Below are 25994 nucleotides of genomic sequence, written 5' to 3' on the forward strand. Positions count from 1 at the left end.
GTGCCCGTCTTATCCTGTGTGATCAAAATGTCCAGCCATGAGCCAAGGTGGGAGACTGGGACAGGGGCCTCCACCCTGTGAGACTATCCAGGTGGAGAAACTCCAGGACGCTCCAGGCTTGCAACAAAGGAGAACATTAACTTGCCTGCCAGTTTGTCGGCGTCACTCTCTTTCAAGTGAGCATTGCTCTGAAATCTCCTCCAAGCCTAGAAGTGCCCTGTGAGGCAACCAGGAGACTCCAGAAGGGGTCTGTATCCCAGCCAATGATTTTCTGCCCTGTAGTGAAGGACGAAATGAGAAAGCGATGACTCAGTTTTGTCTCTGATGCTGGTGTGCCATTGTGGAGACTATTAAATATTTCACTCTGGTCTTAAGAAAGTGGAATTTAAAAGAGAGAAAGCGATTAACCATGTCCCTTCCATCAGGGATTTCATAGCTTTGCAGTGTCACTGGGCAATGAAAAACGTGAACATTACTCAAAACCAAGCCCTGGCGTAACTGCTGGCTCACACACTCCAGCTGAATGAAAGGGGCAGGGAATGATTCTAGGCCCACGCAGGCTGCTTCTTTCCACCACAGACTCATAGACTGCCCATTTGCAAATGGGTTTAGAGTTTCAGCTCCACTCCAGATGCAAAGGCCCCTCTCACTTGCGTGAAAGGAGAACCTGCTGCGGGTGGCAGCATTTGGGCTCATATCATCTATGCGCTGCAGCCGCTGGAGAGCAGCAGCCATGCGCACACACGTACGTAAACCATTCGGATGGTCCATCCAGCAGAACCCCATGGGGACGCAGAGACACTAGTCGGTACATGACTAGCTCCATGGATACAGGTTTCAGAGTAGCAGCCGTGTTAGTCTGTGTCTGCAAAAAGAAAAGGAGGACTTGTGGCACCTTAGAGACTAACCAATTTATTTGAGCATAAGCTTTCGAGAGCTACAGCTCACTTCGTCGGATACATGCCATGGATACAGTGGTCCAGTGCAACTGTGGCAGGACTTAGTTCTGTAAGAAGCCCATGGTCACCTAGGATTTCATATTCGTCATTACACTGTGTGCTGTGGCCCTTCAGAACGTCACAGCAAAAGATCACAGACCTGCTCCAAAAACACAGGCCTCTGCACCCTGAACTAAAGGATACTTTCCATCAGAGGACACTAGTACTGGGTCTTTGCCACTCAGCTGTACGGTTGCCAGGTGTCCAGTTTTCAACTGGAACGCCTGGTCGAAAAGGGACCCTGGTGGCACCGGTCAGCACCACCGACCAGGCTGTTAAAAGTCCGGTCAGTGGTGCTGCAGGGCTAAGGCAGGCTAGTCCCTACCTGTCCTGGCACCTCGCTGCGCCCTGGAAGCAGCCAGCAGGTCTGGCTCCTAGGCAGGGGGGTCCACGGGGCTCCGTGTGCTGCCCCTGCCCCGAGCACCGGCTCTGCACTCCCATTGGCTGCGGTTCCCAGGCAACGGGAGCTGGGAGGCAGTGCCTGAGGGTGAGAGCAGCGTGCAGAGCCACCTGGCCCCCCTGCCTAGGAGCTGGATCTACCGGCCGCTTCCGGAGAACAGCGTAGATCCAGGACAGGCAGGGAGCCTGCCTTAGCCCTGCTGCATCACTGACCAGGAGCAGCCAGAGGTAAGACCATGCCCCCACCCTGAGCCCCCACAAACCAGGAGCCCCCTCCTGCATCCCAAACCCTTCATCCTCAGCCCCGTCCCAGAACCTGCACCCCGAGTGCAGAGTCTGTATCCCCTCCTGCACCCTAACCCCGTCTCAACCCACAGTCCCCTCCTGCATTCCGAATCCCTTGGCCCCACCCCCCAGCCTGAAGTCCCCCTCCTGCACCTCGAACCCCTCATCCCTGGCCCCACTCCAGAGCCCACACCCCCAGTCAGAACCCTCACCCCCTTCTGCACCCCAGCCCCCTGCCTCAGCCCAGTGAAAGTGAATAAGGGAGGGGGAGTGTAGTGAGTGGGGGCAGGGCCTTGGGGAAGGGGCAGGGCTGGGGTGTTCAGTTTTGTGCGATTAGAAAGTTGACAACCCTACTCAGCTGAACACTTCTGATTCCATCCCGTGGAGTGGTGCACTCGCACATCAGACAAGCCATGGCATTAGGAACACGGCTGGAGAGCAGAGATTAGCAGCATTGCATTTCTTAGGCCTCTTCCACACTGAGAATTAGTCCTCATTTCAGCCACTAGTGCGTACCCCAAGTGTAGACACAGAAAGCTGCGATATGTACGGATGAGATGCAGCTTACCTGTCTCAAACTGAGGCAAATTGTGGATTTTGTGCATTGGTACCATTGGCATGATTTGCCCCTCCATCCATGCATGCATCTGCACAGACATCTGTGGAAACCCCATACCCACATCCAGCCAACCAACACATCCTCAGGCACCTGGCTCCTTTATGGGGAAATCATTCTGGTATGTTATCAATGCAGACCAGTACAAAATGAATGGCAGAACACACATGGCATGAGGAGGGGGTGTTGTGGGTGGGACTGCGATGCGTCAGCAGAGCTGTGATGGGACAGAAGGGGGCCCTGTATCTGGGAAGCCCGCATAGCAGTTGTGGGCACTATTTCCTGCTCTAGCCATGCCATTAACTCCTCACTTTCATGAGCAATGAGCGACCCAGGTAAGACAAGAAATGCCCAGCTGAGCGTGTCCATCTGGAGAAGAGCGAATGAGCCATTCGTGCTCACAGGAGGGGCAAAGCGGCTTCTGGAATTTGGCTGCTTCATGTTTTCAGTGAGCCATTTCTGTCTAATCTGTATTTCTCTGTATCTACATCCTGTTGCTATGAAGTGCTCAAAAACCCTTCCTAACAAATGAGGTGACACTGCAGTTCAGAGGCAGGTCTTGAGTTCCGGTGTGAATCACTCATCTTTTCTATGTGCAGCATTTATTCTGACCCCAGCTGATTCCTACAACTGTCACTTAATTAATCACTTTACTTCATTTAATCAATCAGGCCATTGTAATGAATGGAAATGTATGTATGCAAACAGCCCTCTCAGGAAGGGCTTTGATGGAATTTGCTGTCTGCAGCAATGCTCTGGAAAGCTTGTCCCATTTATACAAATTAATAAATACAAATGCTGATGACTTCACGGCCTGAATATTAATGCAGGTAATTAACATGTTTATTCTGGCAGGTGGCAACACACCAGCCCCTAGCCAGGGGGCTTCATAAACAGAACCCGCCCCTCTGAGCCTGTGGACTCTGCCCCTGCTACATTCAAACATCTTCGGTCCTCAATCTGTCTCCCCAAGAAGGCAGGGAGGAGAAGAAGGGAAGCTGGGTGTCATGTGCGCGTTACAGTGAGATGCAAGATCCAGCCGTGATTCTCCTTTTTATTTGCCAGAGACAAGCAGCTCACTAACACACGGCGCTCTAAGCCTGGATGTAGCTCATGAGATTCCAGGGATTTGCACCAAGTATCAGTTATGCCAGTTCCTTCTGGATTTTTTTTGTCTGGGTACATAGGGGCATGAGAATTGCTAGGCTGGATCAGAGCAGGGGTCTGTCTAATCCCATCTCCTGCAATGACGCTTCAGAGAAAGGAGTATGAAATGCCCAAGTGGTCAATTATGAAGTTTCTTGCCTGCAGTGGAAGAGTCTTCCTAACCTTGTTAGTGCTATTCTTTATTATTTGTATTATGGTAGCACCTACCGGTCCTTATTGAGACCGGGGCCCCCATTGTGCCTGGTGCTGCACAGAGGAAGTGACAGCCCCTCTTACAATTTCCTTGGTGTTTATCATATTTCACTTTCTGACTCCCCAGCAGACAAAGGCATAGGTGCTGACTTTGTGGGTGCTCTAGGGCTCGAGGGGGGTGCTCAACATCCAGAGGGCTGGATTAATCTTTTGTGGGCCCCAGTGCCCCGACTGCGGCCAAGCCCCCACTCCACCTGTGCGCTGGCCTGAGGCCCCATCCCCGCTCCGCCTCTTGCCCCCGAGGCCCCGCCCACCACTCGTACTGGGGGGGAGAGGGGCAGAGAGGAGCACCCATAGGCAAAAACAAAAGTCAGCACCTGTGTACAAATGGTCCATGTCATGGCTCAGGAGAGAACAGGGACCTCCAGAGCCACAGGGAACAGCAACACGCTGGTGGGTGGGGGCTGTTTTAACACAGAGATTGTATCACCCTTCTGCACCCCACATGCTCTGGGGCATGAAAAACGGCCTCTTGTGCACTTCTCCAGTGCGAGAGGCAGACAGTGACCCCCGAGGAGACATCTATGCCCCAGATGAAGCGTCTCAAGACCACACTGGCACCCTTACTGGGGGTGGCCGCATGGCAAAATTCAAGACCATTTGCTGGGCATCTGATTCTGATTCCTACGAGGGTCTAGAGATGGCAGGGGTCCTGGCGGGGGAAGGATTTTTCCTTCCAAGGGCCAATCTGTCTTAGGGGAGAACAGCAGCATTGGAGAGGAAGGGTGGCTTAGTGCTTTGGCTGCTAGCCGGATTCAGTTCCCTGCCACCTCAGCCTCCGGGGTGGGCTTGGACAAATCACGGCCTTTCTGTGCCTCAGTTCCTCATCTGTTAGAGGGGGCCACCAGCTTTGCCCTGCCAAAGGGGGCTGTGAGGGGCTCAGCTTCTATGTTCGAGAAAGCCACATGAGCAGACAGTGGGAGCGGCTGCTAGAGACGTGGTTAGGGAAAGAGAGAGGGCTAGAGAACACCCTGGTTGGGCCAACCCTGCTGCAGTGGCCAGGCTGTCCCCTGCCAGAGCCCTGGGAGGCTCCTTTCCAAATGTCACTGCACTCCCAGTCAGGAGGCTGCCCGTGTCTTTCTGGCTCACAAGGAAGGAATCTGTTTAGTTGCCCCAGTGACAGGCAAGGTTACAGCCATTTGTATTCACAGTCAGTCCCCATTTGTATTCACAGAGCACTTCCGCATTGCCTGCCACTGCTGGACGGGCAGCCAAAGGGCCTGTGGCAAATATTAAACATCAGCTGAAAATCTGGCTCCTGAGGAGATTTTCTTTGGATGACGCCCAACTCCACATCTTCCCCCTCAGCTGCTCTCATTCCCATGGCTTTGGTAGGGCTGGTGACACGGAAGCCCCTGCTGTAGAAATGTTTGCAATGAATCCGTGGTCTGTACACACTGGAGAAACCTCACCCAAATGCCGTCCCACCCCAGGGAAGCCAAGACTAGCCCAATGGGCCTCTGCTTCAAAGCACTAGCCTCTAACGCTTGGACTAAAGGAAATCGCCCTCAGTGAATTGCTGGATTTCACTGCCATATTGCCAACCACAAATGGTCAAAAATCGTGAGTCAGGCTCAACAAAAACCATGAGACTGGCTTTAAAATCCTGAGATTCTGTAACAACAATAGAGGTGGGCTCTGTTTATTTGCCTTCTGCTCTTTGAGCCTTTATGGGGCACTGGGGTCAGAAACTTACTTTTCCTTTAAGCATGAAGCTGAAATCCTCCCAGGCCCACCTGACTCCAGGAGCTGGGGCTTTAAGGAAAACAATAATTATCATGCGACTCATGGCAAAATCATGGGAGTTGGCGACACCACCTTGGCACTTCTTCCTGTATTAACTTTCTTGTCTGATTCCCCTTGTTGCTTTTGCTCCGAAATGGCATGTACCCACAAGGCGGGCGCTGCTTATGCACGTGCCCAGGGGACAAGGGAAGCACAAGAGTCCACGATAATGGCGGCAAAGACTCTGAATTCCAGTGCCACCCAGCCTTCCCCACACTATGGAGAGCACAGAAGGAAAGCGAGGCCAGGCCTGGGCTGCAGTTACTTTTCTCCAAGTTCTCCTGAGGGATGGCTGCAGTGCAGGCTGCCCAGAGCTGCTTGTGGGTCTGCAAACGGAGAGCAGCTCTTCTGATGGGTTTGCTGCAAAGATTCATCTTAAAGCTCCTGCATGTCATCGGGGGCGAGGCCCTTCCCCTTCATTTACTGCGCTCTCAGGCAGGAGTCTGAGCACAGAAATATTGTCGGTATTTTTAATAACGAAGTTTAACTTCAGCTGGGTGAACCAGTTTGGATGAAATAAGAAACCACCTGATCCTCCTTCCAAAACTGAAACTGAAGTGAATTCTAGAGCTGTCCTGGTGCTGGAGAAAGTTGGGCTAACCCCCAACACTGAGGGAAATTAACCCTTGGAACAACTCACCAAAGCTTGTGGTGGATTCTCTGTCACGGGCAATTTTGAAGTCAAGATTGGATGTTTTTCTCAAAGTTATGCTCTGTTTCAAACAGGAATTAACCCAGAGATGTTCTCTGGTCTGTGTTATCCAGGCGGTCAGACAAGATGATCAAAGTGCTTCCTTTTGCCTTTATAATCTATGAATATTTACAAGGCTGTCCTTAGGATTTATGGGGCCATACACAGTATTATTAAACTGGTGCCCCTATGCCTGACCGCAGCCTGAGCTCGCAGCCCGAGCTCGCAGCCCGGTATGGGGGGGCAGGGAGAGCCGAGGCAGCAAAGGATAACAAGACACCAGGCCTGCCTCACGGTGGCGGAGAGTCACAGTTCCCCGGAGAGACCCCTGTACCCTCTCCCTCATGCAGAATGGACATGCAGAAGGTACCTAATTAAAAGCACTCAATTTGGGAATAAAAAATGTCAGTCACAGGTTTTTTGATATGCCCTGAAGTTTGTCAGACATTTCTTTGCAAAAACTTTGTAGCAAGGGTGAGTCAGCTGTCTTGCTTAATACAACATTAAATATTATGGAATACATGATGCAGCTCTTCTCTGTTTTATATTTTCTTAATCAGTATTTCTGAGCTGATTTTATATTTTAAATGTACTCTTAAGCCTTCATAAAGTAATCATTCCAGATTACTACATATTTAACTCACTGAAACAAAGACATTATTTTAAATTAATCAGTCACAGAGCTTTATTTTGTTCATAACAATGTTCATTGCTTTTAGAAAAAGGGCACACTAATTTACTTTGTGTGATCTCCATAACAATAGACATGTTTATGAAATTTCACCAACTTTAAAAAATATGACAGGTTTCAGAGTAACAGCCGTGTTAGTCTGTATTCGCAAAAAGAAAAGGAGGACTTGTGGCACCTTAGAGACTAACCAATTTATTAGAGCATAAGCTTTCGTGAGCTACAGCTCACTTCCTCAGATGCATATCGTGGAAACTGCAGCAGGCTTTATATACACACAGAGACCATGAAACAATACCTCCTCCCACCCCACTGTCCTGCTGGTAATAGCTTATCTAAAGTGATCATCAAGTTGGGCCATTTCCAGCACAAATCCAGGTTTTCTCACCCTCCGCTGCCCCCCCCCCGCAAACTCACTCTCCTGCTGGTAATAGCCCATCCAAAGTGACCACTCTCTTCACAATGTGTATGATAATCAAGGTGGGCCATTTCCTGCTCTAATAAATTGGTTAGTCTCTAAGGTGCCACAAGTCCTCCTTTTCTTTTTGCGAATACAGACTAACACGGCTGTTACTCTGAAACCTGCATAAATCCAGGTTCTCTCACTCCCTCACCCCCCTCCAAAAACCACACACACAAACTCACTCTCCTGCTGGTAATAGCTTATCCAAAGTGACCACTCTCCCTACAATGACAGGTTTCAGAGTAACAGCCGTGTTAGTCTGTATTCGCAAAAAGAAAGGGAGTACTTGTGGCACCTTAGAGACTAACCAATTTATTTGAGCATGAGCTTTCGTGAGCTACAGCTCACTTCATCGGATGCATACCGTGGAAACTGCAGCAGACTTTATATACACACAGAGAATATGAAACAATACCTCCTCCCGCCCCACTGTCCTGCTGGTAATAGCTTATCTAAAGTGATCATCAGGTTGGGCCATTTCCAGCACAAATCCAGGTTTTCTCACCCTCCACCCCCCCACACAAATTCACTCTCCTGCTGGTGATAGCCCATCCAAAGTGACAACTCTTTACACAATGTGCATGATAATCAAGATGGGCCATTTCCAGCACAAATCCAGGTTTTCTCACCCCCCCACCCCCATACACACACAAACTCACTCTCCTGCTGGTAATAGCTCATCTAAAGTGATCATCAAGTTGGGTCATTTCCAGCACAAATCCAGGTTCTCACCCTCCGCCCCCCCCCACAAACAAACTCACTTTCCTGCTGGTAATAGCCCATCCAAAGTGACCACTCCACGATATGCATCTGAGGAAGTGAGCTGTAGCTCACGAAAGCTTATGCTCTAATAAATTGGTTAGTCTCTAAGGTGCCACAAGTCCTCCTTTTCTATTCACAATGTGTATGATAATCAAGGTGGGCCATTTCCAGCACAAATCCAGGCTCTCTCACCCCCCCCACCCCGGGAACACACACACACACACAAACTCACTCTCCTGCTGGCAATAGCTCATCCAAACTGACCACTCTCCAAGTTTAAATCCAAGTTTAACCAGAACGTCGGGGGGGGGGGGGGGGAGGAAAAAACAAGGGGAAATAGGCTACCTTGCATAATGACTTAGCCACTCCCAGTCTCTATTTAAGCCTAAATTAATAGTATCCAATTTGCAAATGAATTCCAATTCAGCAGTTTCTCGCTGGAGTCCGGATTTGAAGTTTTTTTGTTGTAAGATAGCGACCTTCATGTCTATGATTGCGTGACCAGAGAGATTGAAGTGTTCTCCGACTGGTTTCTGAATGTTATAATTCTTGACATCTGATTTGTGTCCATTTATTCTTTTATGTAGAGACTGTCCAGTTTGACCAATGTACATGGCAGAGGGGCATTGCTGGCACATGATGGCATATATCACATTGGTGGATGTGCAGGTGAACGAGCCTCTGATAGTGTGGCTGATGTTATTAGGCCCTGTGATGGTGTCCCCTGAATAGATACATGGGCACAGTTGGCAACGGGCTTTGTTGCAAGGATAGGTTCCTGGGTTAGTGGTTCTGTTGTGTGGTATGTGGTTGTTGGTATTTGCTTCAGGTTGCGGGGCTGTCTGTAGGCAAGGACTGGCCTGTCTCCCAAGATTTGTGAGAGTGTTGGGTCATCCTTCAGGATAGGCTGTAGATCCATGATAATGCGTTGGAGGGGTTTTAGTTGGGGGCTGAAGGTGACGGCTAGTGGTGTTCTGTTATTTTCTTTGTTAGGCCTGTCCTGTAGTAGGTGACTTCTGGGAACTCTTCTGGCTCTATCCATCTGTTTCTTCACTTCCGCAGGTGGGTATTGTAGTTGTAAGAAAGCTTGACAGAGCTCTTGTAGGTGTTTGTCTCTGTCTGAGGGGTTGGAGCAAATGCGGTTGTATGGTAGAGCTTGGCTGTAGACAATGGATCGTGTGGTGTGGTCAGGGTGAAAGCTGGAGGCATGTAGGTAGGAATAGCGGTCAGTAGGTTTCCGGTATAGGGTGGTGTTTATGTGACCATTGTTTATTAGCACTGTAGTGTCCAGGAAGTGGATCTCTTGTGTGGACTGGACCAGGCTGAGGTTGGTGGTGGGATGGAAATTGTTGAAATCATGGTGGAATTCCTCAAGGGCTTCTTTTCCATGGGTCCAGATGATGAAGATGTCATCAATATAGCGCAAGTAGAGTAGGGGCTTTAGGGGAAGAGAGCTGAGGAAGCGTTGTTCTAAATCAGCCATAAAAATGTTGGCATACTGTGGGGCCATGCGGGTACCCATAGCAGTGCCGCTGATTTGAAGGTATATATTGTCCCCAAATGTAAAATAGTTATGGATAAGGACAAAGTCACAAAGTTCAGCCACCAGGTTTGCCGTGACATTATCGGGGATAGTGTTCTTGACGGCTTGTAGTCCATCTTTGTGTGGAATGTTGGTGTAGAGGGCTTCTATTGTTTCATGGTCTCTGTGTGTCTTCTGCAGTTTCCACGGTATGCATCCGATGAAGTGAGCTGTAGCTCACGAAAGCTCATGCTCAAATAAATTGGTTAGTCTCTAAGGTGCCACAAGTACTCCTTTTCTTTTTGCGAATACAGACTAACACGGCTGTTACTCTGAAACCTGTCCCTTTAAGGTTCTCTTCAATGGGGGTGGGAGGGGGTGAAGGGAGAAAGGGATGGACCGAAAGGACAGGAAGACTTTGGAAGCAAGTTTTTTTTAACTGTAGTATTAAAATGTGTATTTTAGATAAGGGTGGTCTTTTGAAGGATTTATTTAAAAAACTATATGATCCAAGCATTTAAGGCTAAAGATGATTGTGCATCTAAAAATCTGTGCAAGGATTTTTTAGAGATGTGATTTTATAATCTTCACCAACACACTAATGAAATATTTTTAAAGCAAATTTTAAACTAAGGTCCTGTAGACTGACATGTTCTGAGTAAATATTATAGTAATGCACAACTGTTTTTGTCAGTAAATGCAGAAACTGACAGTATATACCTGGGGTTTGGCAAATGCCTGTTAAATGGCTTCATTACCCCTTGAATGGCTCTTTAACAGTTTCAATGTTCTGCTAATAGGTCTCGCAGGCTGGAAGGCTTTTTCATTTTTAACTACTGGATCCCCTCCCGAGGAAGACTTACCAGGCCGCAGCAGCCAGCTGTGAGAGCCTGTAGGAAGGGTAAAAACAGGGATAGGAAAGCCAGGAGAGGGGACACTAAGACCCAGTGAAAAGAAAAGGAGTACTTGTGGCACCTTAGATACTAACCAATTTATCTGAGCATAAGCTTTCGTGAGCTACAGCTCACTTCATCGGATGCATACTGTGGAAAGTGTAGAAGATCTTTCTATACACACAAAGCATGAAAAAATACCTCCCCCCTGGAATAAGACCCAGTGGTGCCCCAAGTGTAGCTGTGTATGTTGCTTGTGCTTAAGGACGGCCCTGAATATTTATGTTCATGGCCCTACTGGTGTTGGATACAAAAGTACTAAGTCTTTGTCCTTGGGCTGGTATTTTCTCTGACCCAGCTGGACATCTCTTGAGATTCCCCAGCCTGAGGTGCAGATAAGTTTGTAGAGAACCAAAACTTTTGGGTGCTTACCCAAACTGATTTCAGAGTAGCAGCCGTGTTAGTCTGTATTCGCAAAAAGAAAAGGAGGACTTGTGGCACCTTAGAGACTAACCAATTTATTTGAGCATAAGCTTTCGTGAGCTATAGCTCACTTCATCGGATGCATCCAAACCTGCAACCCTTCCCAATTAAAGAGCCCTTGGCATGGGATGCTTATGGAAAAGCTGATACAGTCTGACTACCCTCAGAAAAATGTCCGCTATAATGGCTACAGATTCCCATGGAATTTCTTTAGCAGACAGACTGCAGAGCTATTGCATGGCTCGAGTGAAAGTAGAAACCAATATCTTTGAAACACATCCCAAGGAAACCACTTAGTCTGTTCCTTATTCCCATAAGCAAAGCGGAAAGTGCAAGTACTCATAGGACATGAAGTCAATCCATCACCAGGGAAGGAGATTTAGCAGAGAGGCTGCCAGAGCATATCAAATTTGGGTTTCTCTAGAGATCATTTATATTGTCGGAGCTCCTGTAGAAAATAAGAAACACTTTATTTTAAAAGCGTTATCTCATTCTTTCACTCTACTCCGCACTGATACAGTCTTAACTGGAGTACTGTGTCCAGCTCTGAGTACCACATTTCAGGAAAGATGTGGACAAATTGGGGAAAGTCCAGAGAAGAGCAACAAAAACTATTAAAGGCCTAAAAATATGACCTATGAGGGAAGATTGAAAAAACTGGGTTTGTTTAGTCTGGAGAAGAGAAGACTTGAGAGGGGACATGACCACAGTCTTCAAGTACATAAAATGTTGTTACAAGGAAGAGGGAGAAAATTGTTCTCATTAACCTCTAAGGACGGGACAAGAAGCAATGGCCTTATATTGCAGCAAGGAAGGTTTAGGCTGGACATTAGGAAAAACTTCCTGTCAGGGTGGTTAAGCCCTGGAATAAATTGCCCAGGGAGATTGTGGAATCTCCGTCATTGGAGATTTCTAAGAAGAGTTTTTTAGACAAACACCTCTCAGGGATGGTCCCTCTAGAAGATAATAGTTAGTCCTGTGTGCAGGGAGAAGGACTAGATGACCATTCGAGCTCCCTTCCAGTTCCATGAGTCTATAACTCTATAGCCCCGGTGCAATGGTACACTAGCTTTGCGGGACAGAGCCCGGTCCCAGACAACACTTGTTACAGGACCAGAGCTGGCTGGGTCATTGCAGCCACTGCTTGGGAAGAGAGGCCTGGCAGGCGGCCCCAAGGTGATGCACCGTTTCCACACATGGAAGACAAAGACGGCAGAACCCTTGTGGGCTTCGGGGCACTTTTTGACCAGCCAGTTCCCATGGAAGAGCATCGCTGGGGCAATTTGGGCCTTTCAGGGGTTCAGAGCCCAGCTCTGAACAGCCTGGTGTTCCTCCGAAGTCATGGGAGAGCTGGGGGCATGTGAGTGAGACACGGGTGGAGGGACCTCAGTCTGACCCACAGCACATTTGGTTTGCATCCAAGTGTGACTGAGATTGTGGAGCTGCTGAGTGTTTGGGAATATGCCGGGGCTGGGCCAGAGAAGAAACGGCTCCGTTCCCTCCCCAGCCCCGAGACGGGCTGAGATGTGGGAGGGGAGCTTGGGGGGAGCCCGTCTGACCACCAGGCCGTGCAGCTGTTGCCCTCTGAGCAGAGACTTGTCTCCTCTCCTGAACACGTGCAGGGCACTAGAGCTGAGCTTTCCTTCCTGAGTATGAAGAGATGCCCCAGGCATTAGCAGGAACTGACACCAATTGGCCAGCAAGAGACAGGCAACCTCAGAATGCTGAGGCTGTTTGGATTCACCTCCCGCCCAGGGAGCAGTTCATCACTTTGCTGTCCAAGCCCATCCTCTCCCACAATGTCAGTCACCCGCAGACTCTGCCTCAGCACAATGACAGGTTGGCTCTCCATTCGGCTCCCGCCCGGGGGGCCATTTGGGCAGTCACATGGCCAGACATTGCACAGCTAATGCTGATGCTGCAAACCCGCTGTCCTCTCTCCTTTGCAGAGCAGCAGAGACGTGCCCAGACTAACAACTGGGATCCAAACAGCCCTCAGCTTTGGGGGGATTTGGAAACTGAGCCCAGACCCAAATCCCACAGGTGGCTCCTAGCTCCGTAAGAGGGAGAACCAGAGTCCCAGATCCAAATCCCCCTGCAGTCCAGCTGCAGGTCCAGCCTCTGGCTGACCTGGGCTTGGTTTTGTCTCACCAGCGTTGCTGGTTTCTGAGCAGGCAGAGTTCCCCACCGAGAAGCAGCCGCAACCAGATGACACTTGACACATTAAAAACGTGTCAGGGCCACATCTGGCCCTGCTGCAGAAGGTTCTGATGACACCGCAGGTAATGGTGCCCATTTACCCAAGACTCAGCAGTGCTGCTCTCCGGCCAGTTTGCCTGACACGGGCGAGAGGAACAAGCTGGCGAGGGGGATGTCTCCTGGCCAGCAAAGCAGCATCAAGTCCCATGGTTGGGGCTTGCAAAAGGGGAAAACGTGTTGCCCAGGAAGGTTCCACGTGCCTGGGAGGCAGGTCCCTGCGCCAGCCCCTGCCATCGCCCTGGGGGCTGCACTGAAGATTCTGCATGCACGAGGCATGGAACCTCCCCGGTCACCTGCCAGGCTCCTTTGTCTCCTCTCTGTGGGACAAAGGGCCTGGTTCTCAGCAACACGCAGGCCCCCTATGCTGCTCAGCCACACTGCCACCACATTCTTTGCCTCCTGGCCCACCGAGAGTCCGGCCTGGATGGCTCCCGCTCCCCCTCTGCCTGTGGCCAGCAGCACCAGGAACCCGCCACCATCCGATGAGACAAGGAGAGCAGAACATCAGCAGCCTTGGTGCTCCCTCCTCAGTGGGGTAGGCCAGGAGTCTGGACACCGGCAGCAGTTAGCAGAGCAGGCAGCCAGCAACCGTGCATCTGGCATGGTTCTGACATATACGGCGGGGGGAAGGGGGGTGTCTCTTTCCTCCCTTCTCCAACATCAGCAGCCCCAGGTCACGTCCCAGCCTAAGAGCTTTATCCACCGATATCCCAGTGCCTCCAGCTCGCATCACAGGAAAACACAAGCCTTTGTTCTGCAGGAGGTGGCGGGTCATAGAGAGGAAGCAGAAATGAATAAAGCAGAGTCTGGAATCAAAGCGGAGCTGGCTGTTCAGAAACTACTCACCGCCTGCCCCCACTCCCTGCCAAACACTAGGTAGGAAGGGAGCTTACAACCAGCGGGGCTCAAGGGTGGCAGAGTAGGCAGCCCTGTACACCCAGCAGCGTCTCAGCAAAAGGCAGGGTCAGAAGCAGCCAAAGGAACTGGAGTCTTCGATGGAATGTCTGAGCCCACAGAACAAGTCCCCCTGGGAAAGGGGAAGGCCTCTCTTGCTTGCTCCCTGCCGAGGTTTCATGGAATCATCCCGGGATCCAGGATCCTGAGCCAGAGTGAGGGATTCCCAGGCATGTTTCTGTCATGGGAGGCTGGACCAGGCAAAAAAAGACAAGAGCTGGGGACTCCACTGTGCTACCGGGGACAGAGGTGTGGCCCATGTGCTGTCAGGTTCTCTTCAAGTGAGGCACAAGCACCAGACACCCTGGCAGCAGAGCACATGTATGAGACCCCCAAAGTCCAAAGGAGGTGCCAGACTCCCCTAGCCCCAAGTCACCATGGCCTCACAGCAGGCTGCAGCTGCAGTTCCGGTGAGTTCTGGGGACAGGGCGCTAACCACTGCACGGAGATCTGCCAGAGGCCTGCTGCTGTGCGGCCACTGGGACACTGAAATCTGCCCGTTTCAAAATCACACCAGCCACCCCCTTCTTCATGTTGGCACCTAACAAACCAACACTTGTCTTTAAGCCGAGCTCTCGCTGGAAACGGTGCTGGACAAAGAGGCCTAATTCACAAGAGCAAGTGATCCCTGAGAACGCTCCTGGGAGAGCAAATCACCTTTTCTCCTCGGCCAGGGGCATAGTGAACTCCCTGGGCACCCATCAGCGCCTACTGTTCATCCTCTTTCTCTGGGCAATTCAGCCTTCCCGTGGGGTTCCTTTGCCATGGCTGGACCAATCAGCTCAAACCTCAAACTCAGCCAGAAGGTTTTCTGAGCTGCCAAAAAGGTCCAGTGAACGTCTCTCTCGTTCTCCTTTCCCCACACCTGGGGACCAAGACTTCCTCAAGCGAAGAAAGGAAAACCTTGTGAGGAAAGCCAGAGCTGCTTCATTTACTTCGGTTCAGTTCAGTTTCTCCTGTTTAAGGTATAAAGTGGAGAAGTCTGAGTGCTTTTCTTGCAGCTCCCCGGAGGGGTGGAGAAAGGCGGATGGGGTATCAGACCAGGACAGGACATCTCTCTAAGAAGAATCATTGAATATCAGGGATGGAAGGGACCTCAGGAGGTCATCTAGTCCAACCCCCTGCTCAAAGCAGGACCAATCTCCCATTTTTGTCCCAGATCCCTAAATGGCCCCCTCAAGGATTGAACTCACAACCCTGGGTTTAGCAGGCCAATGCTCAAACCACTGAGCTATCTCAGCCCCAAATTATTGGCTGGATTCAGGGACCATTAGGTAGAAATCTCTGGCCTGTATTATACAGGAGGTCACCAATAGATGGACAAAATGGTCCCTCCTGGCCTTTACATCTAGGAATCTGTTCTAGCCCTCGGTACCCCTGTGGGATAGTGGAGCGGAGGAGTCAGGTGCAAGGCGCAGACAGAGCAGCAGCCCCGTTCGGGGGTGGGGGATCTTTAGCTTTAACTTGATCATACTCAGTCCCAGGACTGTGTCTCCTCTGGCACCTTCCCCCATCTCATCCCTTCTGTACACCTTCTCTCCCCTGTCGCCAGCAGCCCCCACTGTCCCTCCTGGTCCCCAGCAGTGAGCACAAAGCCTGGCCGTGCTCCGAATAGTTCTCTGGGAGTTATTAGCTTGATGACAAGATTTATAAATGTAAGTGAAGGGAAAACCTTTCTGGACACTTGGCAGGACTTAGCACCTTAACAGCGTCAGCTCTCCTTTCACTCAGAATTATACTTCATTTCCCTTCCACCAAAGACAGCCCCTTCCCCACACTTAGGAGCACTCACTTGCACAGAGTCTGGGACCAGGGAGCCAGCCTTCCACGTCCTCTCACCTGAGCTGTAAATTCCTATCAGATTTCACCTTAATTTTAATAGCGCAGCAAACCTTCCTGGTTTGTTCTTAGAGGCTAAGGGAAGGAATAGAATCATAGAATATCAGGATTGGAAGGGACCTCAGGAAGTCACCTAGTCCAACCCCCTGCTCAAAGCAGGACCAATCCCCAATTAAATCATCCCAGCCAGAGCTTTCTCAAGCCTGACCTTAAAAACTTCTAAGGAAGGAGATTCCACCACCTCCCTAGGTAACGCATTCCAGTGTTTCATCACCCTCCTAGTGAAAAAGTTTTTCCTAATATCCAACCTAAACCTCCCCCACTGCAACTTGAGACCATTACTCCTCGTTCTGTCATCAGCTACCACTGAGAACAGTCTAGATCCATACTCTTTGGAACCCCCTTTCAGGTAGTTGAAAGCAGCTATCAAATCCCCCCTCATTCTCCTCTTCCGCAGACTAAACAATCCCAGTTCCCTCAGCCTCTCCTCGTAAGTCATGTGTTCCAGGCCCTTAATCATTTTTGTTGCCCTCTGCTAGACATTTTCCAATTTTTCCACATCCTTCTTGTAGTGTGGGGCCCAAAACTGGACACGGTACTCCAGATGAGGCCTCACCAATGTCGAATAGAGGGGAACGATCACGTCCCTCCATCAGCTGGCAATGCCCCTACTTATACATCCCAAAATGCCATTGGCCTTCTTGGCAACAACGGCACACTGTTGACTCATATGCAGCTTCTTGTCCACTGTAACCCCTAGGTCCTTTTCTGCAGAACTGCTGCTGAGCCATTCGGTCCCTAGTCTGTAGTGGTGCATGGGACTCTTCCGTCCTAAGAGCAGGACTCTGCACTTGTCCTTGTTGAACATCATCAGATTTCTTTTGGCCCAATCCTCTAATTTGTCTAGGGCCCCCTGTATCCTATCCCTACCCTCCAGCGTATCTACCTCTCCTCCCAGTTTAGTGTCATCTGCAAACTTGCTGAGAGTGCAATCCACACCATCCTCCAGATCATTAATGAAGATATTGAACAAAACTGGCCCGAGGACCGACCCTTGGGGCACTCCACTTGATACCGGCTGCCAACTAGACATGGAGCCATTGATCACTACCCGTTGAGCCTGACAATCTAGCCAACTTTCTATCCACCTTATCGTCCATTCATCCAGCCCATACTTCTTTAACTTACTGGCAAGAATACCGTGGGAGACCGTGTCAAAAGCTTTGCTAAAGTCAAGGAATAACACATCCACTGCTTTCCCCTCATCCACAGAGCCAGTTATCTCGTCATAGAAGGTAATTAGATTAGTCAGGCATGACTTGCCCTTGGTGAATCCATGCTGACTGTTCCTGATCATTTTCCTCTCCTCTAAGTGTTTCAGAATTGATTCCTTGAGGACCTGCTCCATGATTTTTCCAGGGACTGAGGTGAGGCTGACTGGCCTGTAGTTCCCAGGATCCTCCTTCTTCCCTTTTTTAAGATGGGCACTACATTAGCCTTTTTCCAGTTGTCCGGGACCTCCCCCGATTGCCATGAGTTTTCAAAGATAATGACCAATGGCTCTGCAATCACATCTGCCAACTTCTTTAGCACTCTCGGATGCAGCACATCCCGCCCCATGGACTTGTGTTCGTCCAGCTTTTCTAAATAGTCCCGAAACACTTCTTTCTTCACAGAGGGCTGGTCACCTCCACCCCATGCTGTGCTGCCCAGTGCAGCAGTCTGGGAGCTGACCTTGTTCGTGAAGACAGAGGCAAAAAAAGCATTGAGTACATTAGCTTTTTCCACATCCTCTGTCACTAGGTTGCCTCCCTCATTCAGTAAGGGGCCCACACTTTCCTTGACTTTCTTCTTGTTGCTAACATACCTGAAGAAACCCTTCTTGTTACTCTTAACTTCTCTTGCTAGCTGCACCTCCAGGTGTGATTTGGCCTTCCTGATTTCACTCCTGCATGCCCGAGCAATGTTTTTATACTCTTCCCTGGTCATTTGTCCAATCTTCCACTTCTTGTAAGCTTCTTTTTTGTGTTTAAGATCAGCAAGGATTTCATTGTTAAGCCAAGCTGGTTGCCTGCCATATTTACTATCCTTTCTACACATCGGGATGGTCTGTCCCTGTAAACTCAATAAGGATTCTTTAAAATACAGCCAGCTCTCCTGGACTCCTTTCCCTCTCATAAAAAAGAAAAGGAGTACTTGTGGCACCTTAGAGACTAACCAATTTATTTGAGCATGAGCTTTCGTGAGCTACAGCTCACTTCATCGGATGCATGTTATTCTCCCAGGGGATCCTGCCCATCAGGTCGTCAAAGTCTGCTTTTCTGAAGCCCAGGGTCCGTATTCTGCTGCTCTCCTTTCTTCCCTGTGTCAGGATCCTGAACTCGACCATCTCATGGTCACTGCCTCCCAGGTTCCCATCCACTTTTGCTTCCCCTACTAATTCTTCCCGGTTTGTGAGCAGCAGGTCAAAAAGAGCTCTGCCCCTAGTTGATTCCTCCAGCACTTGCACCAGGAAATTGTCCCCTACACTTTCCAAAAACTTCCTGGATTGTCTGTGCACCGCTGTATTGCTCTCCCAGCAGATATCAGGGTGATTGAAGTCTCCCAGGAGAACCAGGGCCTGCGATCTAGTAACTTCCGTTAGTTGCCGGAAGAAAGCCTCGTCCACCTCATCCTCGTGGTCTGGTGGTCTATAGCAGACTCCCACCACGACATCACCCTTGTTGCTCACGCTTCTAAACTTAATCCAGAGACACTCAGGTTTTTCTGCAATTTCATACCGGAGCTCTGAGCAGTCATACTGCTCCCTTACATACAGTGCAACTCCCCCATCTTTTACTGCCCTGCCTGTCCTTCCTGAACAGCTTATATCCATCCATGACAGTACTCCAGTCATGTGAGTTATCCCACCAAGTCTTTGTTATTCCAATCACATCATAATTCCTTGACTGTGCCAGGACTTCCAGTTCTCCCTGCTTGTTTCCCAGGCTTCTTGCATTTGTGTATAGGCACTTGAGATAACTTGCTGTTTGTCCTGCTTTCTTAATATGAGGCAGGAGCCCTCATATTACATACATTGAATACTGCATGTCTCACCCAGCCCCCCTTACCAGCTCACCCTTCCTGCTATTTGCCTAATTGTTTCCTTGGAGGAATTGAAGATACTTTGTATAATAAAAACGGTTTCATTAATAGAAAATCAACCCCGTGCACAAAGAATGAGGGCGCCAAGTTACACCCTACACTCATAAAAAGAAAAGGAGTACTTGTGGCACCTTAGAGACTAACCAATTTATTTGAGCATGAGCTTTCGTGAGCTACAGCTCACTTCATCGGATGCATACCGTGGAAACTGCAGCAGACTTTATATACACACAGAGAACATGAAACAATACCTCCTCCCACCCCACTGTCCTGCTGGTAATAGCTTATCTAAAGTGATCATCAAGTTGGGCCATTTCCAGCATTTCCAAATTTGTGCTGGAAATGGCCCACCTTGATGATCACTTTAGATAAGGGAAATGCTGGAAATGGCCCAACTTGATGATCACTTTAGATAAGCTATTACCAGCAGGACAGTGGGGTGGGAGGAGGTATTGTTTCATGTTCTCTGTGTGTATATAAAGTCTGCTGCAGTTTCCACGGTATGCATCCGATGAAGTGAGCTGTAGCTCACGAAAGCTCATGCTCAAATAAATTGGTTAGTCTCTAAGGTGCCACAAGTACTCCTTTTCTTTTTGCGAATACAGACTAACACGGCTGCTACTCTGAAACCTACACTCATACCGGCACTGCTGCCAAGGCAGGGCTCAGAGACTCCCACAACGTATGTGTGCGCAAACACACCTTATTTATACAGCACCCAAAATGTGAGAGTTGGTGATTTTACCTGTGAATTTCATTTCACACTTTGCATAGTAGTTTCATACTAAAGAAACCTAACAGATTCTCTCTCTCTGTGTGTCTGACAGAGCTCTTCATCCACTACTCATTTTAAAATGCACCTGAAAGTAACTGGGGCTGCTGAATGGTGAGGAAATGTGCCATCAAATAAGAGGCAGGGGAATGCAGGGCGAATGGAGGAGTGGATTTCATGAGAGGAGCTCTGTGATTAAATTAGCAGTGAGTGTGTATTAAATTGGAGGGTTTCAGAGTAGCAGTCTTGTTAGTCTGTATCTGCAAAAAAAAAGGAGTATTTGTGGCACCTTAGAGACTAATAAATTTGTTAGTCGCTAAGGTGCCACAAGTACTCCTTTTATTAAATTGGAGGCGTTGTGGTGGGTGGCAGGGATGGAGAAGTAGACACCAGCCTTTGCAAGGCAGATCACACAAACGGACCTTCTTGACTTGCTGGGTTTGTTAGATTTGATTGAAAAGTGGAGGCAATTCATGCAGAGATATTGGTTTCCATGGATTTCAGTTGATGCAGGTACAGAGCAAATTACAATCATGTCCCCACGTATGTTACCTCTCTGCCCCAAGGCTGAGCTGGGGGCGTTGGTACAGCTGACTGTGTTTGTAATAAAGCTCCGAGACTGGAGAATTTGAAAATTATCTGCAAATTGGCCATGATCCTGCCTGCAGATGCTGCTTCCCCTGCCCAGGCCTGGCTTTGCTGGGGTCCCTGGGGATAGGGTGTGTGAAGGCAGCATGGGGGGGTTGCTTTCCCCACAGGTTTGAACGCATGGGGTAAATCAGGGAGTCTCTGTTGAAGTCAATGAAGTCTATTTACAGCAGCAAAGGAACTGGCCGGGGTGTGAAAAGCCATTCGGGGCATTGTTTGTCATCTCTGTTATCTGATTTCCATAGCAGGATTGAAAGACAATGGATGGGTTGGTGGCTTTTCCAGCTGGCAACATGCTGCGTGGGGAGCAGCAATGAAGCAGGGTTGCTGGGGAAGAAAGCTGGGGGGCTGTGCATTCAGTGGGCGGTTCTCTCTGCCAGCTGGTTGGTGGATTAGCATTGTCAGCCCACAATTAAGGAGACACATGTCTGGCTGCTTGGCTGAGAGTCCAGAATTCCTCTGCTTCCCTCCCGCAACCAAACCCCTCATATTTCAAAAGCGCTATTTATTGCAGAATGAAGCACACAAACCCGTGTGCAAGTCAGAGAAAGGGGTGGGAACATTTTAAAATTCAGTGTTTAAGACAAGGCACTGCGGAATGTGCATCTTTCCTAGGTCCCAGCACTCATTTTACGTTCCTTCACTTGCTAATCTAAGAACCAAAAGCATCACCGAGTAACGAACCAAGCAATGTGCTGCAGAATCTGCCAAACAAACTGCACCAGAACTTTGGTCCCTCCAGACCAGCATCCTGGCCTCTGGCAGGGGCCAGCACCTGATGCTCAGGATGAAGGGAAAAGCCCCAGGATGAATTCACCTGGCCTCTGGTGCAATGCTGCCCACAGAGAGAATGGCTGGTGGCAGAGGGTTTATGTCCTAGAGCAGGTTTCAGAGTAACAGCCGTGTTAGTCTGTATTCGCAAAAAGAAAAGGAGGACTTGTGGCACCTTAGAGACTAATCAATTTATTTGAGCATGAGCTTTCCTGAGCTACAGCTCACTTCATCGGATGCATACCGTGGAAACTGCAGCAGACTTTATATATACACAGAGAATATGAAACAATACCTCCTCCCACCCCACTGTCCTGCTGGTAATAGCTTATCTAAAGTGATCATCAGGTGGGCCATTTCCAGCACAAATCCAGGTTTTCTCACCCTCCACCCCCCCACACAAATTCACTCTCCTGCTGGTGATAGCCCATCCAAAGTGACAACTCTTTACACAATGTGCATGACAATCAAGTTGGGCTATTTCCTGCACAAATCCAGGTTTTCTCACATCCCCCCCACCCCCATACACACACAAACTCACTCTCCTGCTGGTAATAGCTCATCCAAACTGACCACTCTCCAAGTTTAAATCCAAGTTAAACCAGAACATCTGGGGGGGGGGGGTAGGAAAAAACAAGAGGACACAGGCTACCTTGCATAATGACTTAGCCACTCCCAGTCTCTATTTAAGCCTAAATTAATAGTATCCAATTTGCAAATGAATTCCAATTCAGCAGTTTCTCGCTGGAGTCTGGATTTGAAGTTTTTTTGTTTTAAGATAGCGACCTTCATGTCTGTGATTGCATGACCAGAGAGATTGAAGTGTTCTCCGACTGGTTTATGAATGTTATAATTCTTGACATCTGATTTGTGTCCATTTATTCTTTTACGTAGAGACTGTCCAGTTTGACCAATGTACATGGCAGAGGGGCATTGCTGGCACATGATGGCATATATCACATTGGTGGATGTGCAGGTGAACGAGCCTCTGATAGTGTGGCTGATGTTATTAGGCCCTGTGATGGTGTCCCCTGAATAGATATGTGGACACAGTTGGCAACGGGCTTTGTTGGAAGGATAAGTTCCTAGAGCAGGAGATTTTCAACAGACACAGGCAGGGGCCAGTGAACTCCCAGTGACAGTTAATGGGCCTTGGGTGCCTGGTGCCCTTGCTCCCTTCTGGCAATCCCAGCCGGAATGGCCTCTGTTGTACCCTGCACCCTGCTCTCCCCGAATCACTGAATTTCTACCCAACATGCTGACGAGTCCATTTGTTCCTCCCATTCAGAGACTCGCTGATTCTCCTCCAGCCCGACCACATTCCACAGGGAACCTGCTCCCTTAGGGAACTTCCCACTAACAGGGAATTGGGTTTGGAGGGGTGTGGGTGGGAATAAACTGCAGGCACCAAAGAGCCGCTTAGTGCTGGGCAGGAAAGTCTGGCCCCAGCCCTACCCGACGGGACCAGGGGAGGTGATGGAACATCCTGGGCAGACAGCTCCTCTGCCTGGGCCACTAAGAATATTTACTCATCGCTGTTTATGTCGGACCAACAGGGGTTTGGACTGTTCTGCCCCCGTCAGTGAGGCAAGTGGTACCCAGGACAGTGGACAAGGAGCCAGAGCTGGGTTGGGTTAATGCTCCACCCAACACGTGGGTGGGGAGTGTGTGTGTGCAGGGGGCGGGGTGTGAGGCAAATATCACTGTGCAGCAGATGGAAAAGGACAACCCCCCCAGCGCAGAAAGCGCCTCATGCTCCAGCTCCTGAGAAGGCTTTTTATGAATAATAGAAGACGAAAAACAAACTGAAAACTCCAGGAAAGAGCTTGACACAGCATCCCTTTGGGAGAACCACCACACTGCCTTCAGACGTTGCCCTTTGTCAGATCCTGTCTTGTAAACACCTGAAAAGCATGCTGATGCAGCTCTGCAAGCCGACCTTCCTGCTGGGCACCACACGCCTCCCTCCACCCCAGCTCGGCCACTACTCCTCTCACCACGCCATGCAGCTCCCTGGGAGTCGGGCCCCGATGAAGCTGACACCCCAAGTGCCCCAAGCCAATACATGCCACACATGCACAGCCCCTGCCCAGGGATTCATCCCAGCTCAACACCACTCGCATTCCTTGGGGCAGCCCTTCTCAGCTCAAGTGGTGCCCCACGCAGAGTTAGCTGCCCTCGGACGCTGCCCCACCTGGGGACCTTGGAGGCTTTGCATCCTTAGGAAATGTCACATGTCCCCCAAGGGCGCATGCAGCCTGAGACAGCCGCCCCATCTCTTCTCGCCCCTGGCTCCATGCGGCCCGGCTGGGGAGAGGGAGCTGGATGCCAAGTTATAGCTCCTGTCGTGTAATCCTGGTGCCTGGCTCCATCCTGGCCTTTCTCCCTCATCTCTCCCCAGCTCTGCAACAAGCCAGTGGGAAGTGGAGTGGCCTGTGTCTCAGCAAAGTCCTGAGGGAAGTGGGGGGAACTTCCTTGCTTGGGCTGTTAAAAACCAGACCTGCCAAAAGGTCTGAGAGTCTCATAGGGAGCACTCCTGCTGCCCTGAGCACCCATGGGCTCTCTCCAGTGTCGGTGGCTCTGTGAAGCTGGTTCCAAGCAGGAACCCAGAGTTTGCAGAACTGTGCCCAGGAGTCAGCACCAGGAAAGGAAAATCAAAGGGTGGGGAATTAACATGTTCTAGAGTAGGTTTCAGAGTAACAGCCGTGTTAGTCTGTATTCGCAAAAAGAAAAGGAGTACTTGTGGCACCTTAGAGACTAACCAATTTATTTGAGCATGAGCTTTCGTGAGCTACAGCTCACTTCATCGGATGCATGCCGTGGAAACCAGTAACTCTAGAGTAGTTACCTGGGTAACCTGCCTCCATTCACCGGGGTAACTCGCCTCTAGCCAGGGATCAGAAACGCAAACATCCTGCCAGCTCTGCCCGAAAGCAGAACTCCACCAGCAGCCGTCTGGGCTCCACGGCTGGGTTCGGCCACAGGTGGGCTTACCCCAGTCGCTCGTGGACTTTGGTGTGTTACACCCACACTGCTCCGGAAGCCCAGCAATGAGCTAGCGGGGGGGCTGTGGGGCAGTCCGAAGGGGCAGCAGCAGCGCTGTGTGTGTGGCTCATGGGACCGGACTAGTGTGTATGGGGAGAAGTGTTGCTGGGCCGGACCAAGGTGCATTAGACCGCTGGAGTCTAGGACGGAGCAGGGGGTGCGGGAGGTTAGCGCTGAAGTGCTATGGCCGAGCTGAGCAGGGACACAGGACCTGACGCACACGCGGTGTCCATGCCACTGAGAGAGCACAGGGGGCGGAAAGTGAGTCCCCTCCTCCACCCTCAGGTGGGGTCATGGAGATGTATCCAGTTCCACAGCCCATGGCAACTGGAGGAAACTGGGAACGTCCTGCCCCTCGCAGAGGAAAAGAGGCCTGGATTTTCGGGGACTGGCACCTCCCACTCTTGGAATGAATTTCCCAGCTGCCCTTCCCTTCTAGAGGGCTGCCACCCAGCCATTGAACTGCCTGCAGCAGCACCCAAGAGCAGGACGCGTTGATATTCTCCCCAAATTCAGGCAGCACTGGGAGGGACGGCCTCATGCGAGATGAGAGCATTGACTCACTCATCACGGCGCTTGCCAAGACTCGGCAGCATAAGGGTCGTGATGCGTCTGAGGAGCTAATCAATAAAACAGAAGTTTGGAGAATCGCTGGACCCAGCAGCCATGCAAGAACCTGGGCTTTAACCAGGCTCTAGGACTGTGGTGTGTGTGCAGGACTGAGGCCCTTCTGCCAGGGGATCTAGAGAGGGCAGAGGAGATGGAGCGTACTGTAGTAGAGTTTGGAGGCAGGGTTTTATCCCTGCAGGATCTGAGCTCCAGGCGTGCATGAACTGACATGACTAAGAGCCTGGGGGATTCTCTCTCTTCCTTCTCTTCTCCAAGGGAAGATTATGTGATTTTTGGTTGTTATTCTTACTCCTCTATATTTCCTGGCTGCTGGGCTGCGTGTGCGTTTGGAGCGGCAGCTCGGAGACGTGTGTGTGGCACCGGAGTGGCAGGTGGGAGGTTTATGGCACTTCTTAGTTCTCAGAGGAGTTCGATCCACAGTGTGGTCCCTGGGGAGGATCCGGCTCCTTCACAGACCAGATTCACCCTTGCAGTGGCAGCTTCACTGTGCCCAAGAAGTGGAGCTGTCAAACCACAGCCCTTGCCGGGGCAGGCGGGTATCCTGGGCCGAGGTCACTGGTGCCTTGAAGATAAGGATGAAGACCTTGAACTTGAGGATAAGGAGACCAGAGTGATCCAATTCCTGGGCAGAGGAGAGGGAGGAGAGGAGCAGGTGGCTACGACACGCAGACAGTTTGGAAACAGTCTGCTAGAGACATATGTTTCCCAGACAAAAAACTGTTTAATTCATTAACTACTTCGCTGAGTGAGAGCTGCATGGCACTGCCCCCAGGCAGCAGCGTGCGTCTGACTCAGCCTGCAGAGCAAGTCCAAACTGGGTGCTGGCCACGCAAATGCTGGCGGCTCAGGAACTGGGTGAGGCCAGCCTGGGAGCGCACAGACGTCTCTGTTCTGACACAGCATGGAACAGCGACAGGGACCTGGCTGG

At 50.2% G+C, this 25994-nt stretch overlaps 1 protein-coding gene across 1 annotated transcript in view; it reads right to left on the reverse strand.

Annotated features, from left to right (window-relative positions):
* Positions 1-208: 208 nt before the first annotated feature.
* Positions 209-25994, reverse strand: part of BRCA1 (BRCA1 DNA repair associated) — a 102551-nt gene continuing 76765 nt past the window's right edge. Inside the window, exon 24 of the transcript XR_012156403.1 lies at positions 209-276. The gene's annotated coding sequence lies outside the window, so the exon portion shown is untranslated. The remainder of the gene's footprint in view (positions 277-25994) is intronic.

Source organism: Lepidochelys kempii, chromosome 27, assembly GCF_965140265.1.
Source record: "Lepidochelys kempii isolate rLepKem1 chromosome 27, rLepKem1.hap2, whole genome shotgun sequence".
In the NCBI taxonomy this organism is placed as follows: Eukaryota; Metazoa; Chordata; order Testudines; family Cheloniidae; genus Lepidochelys; species Lepidochelys kempii.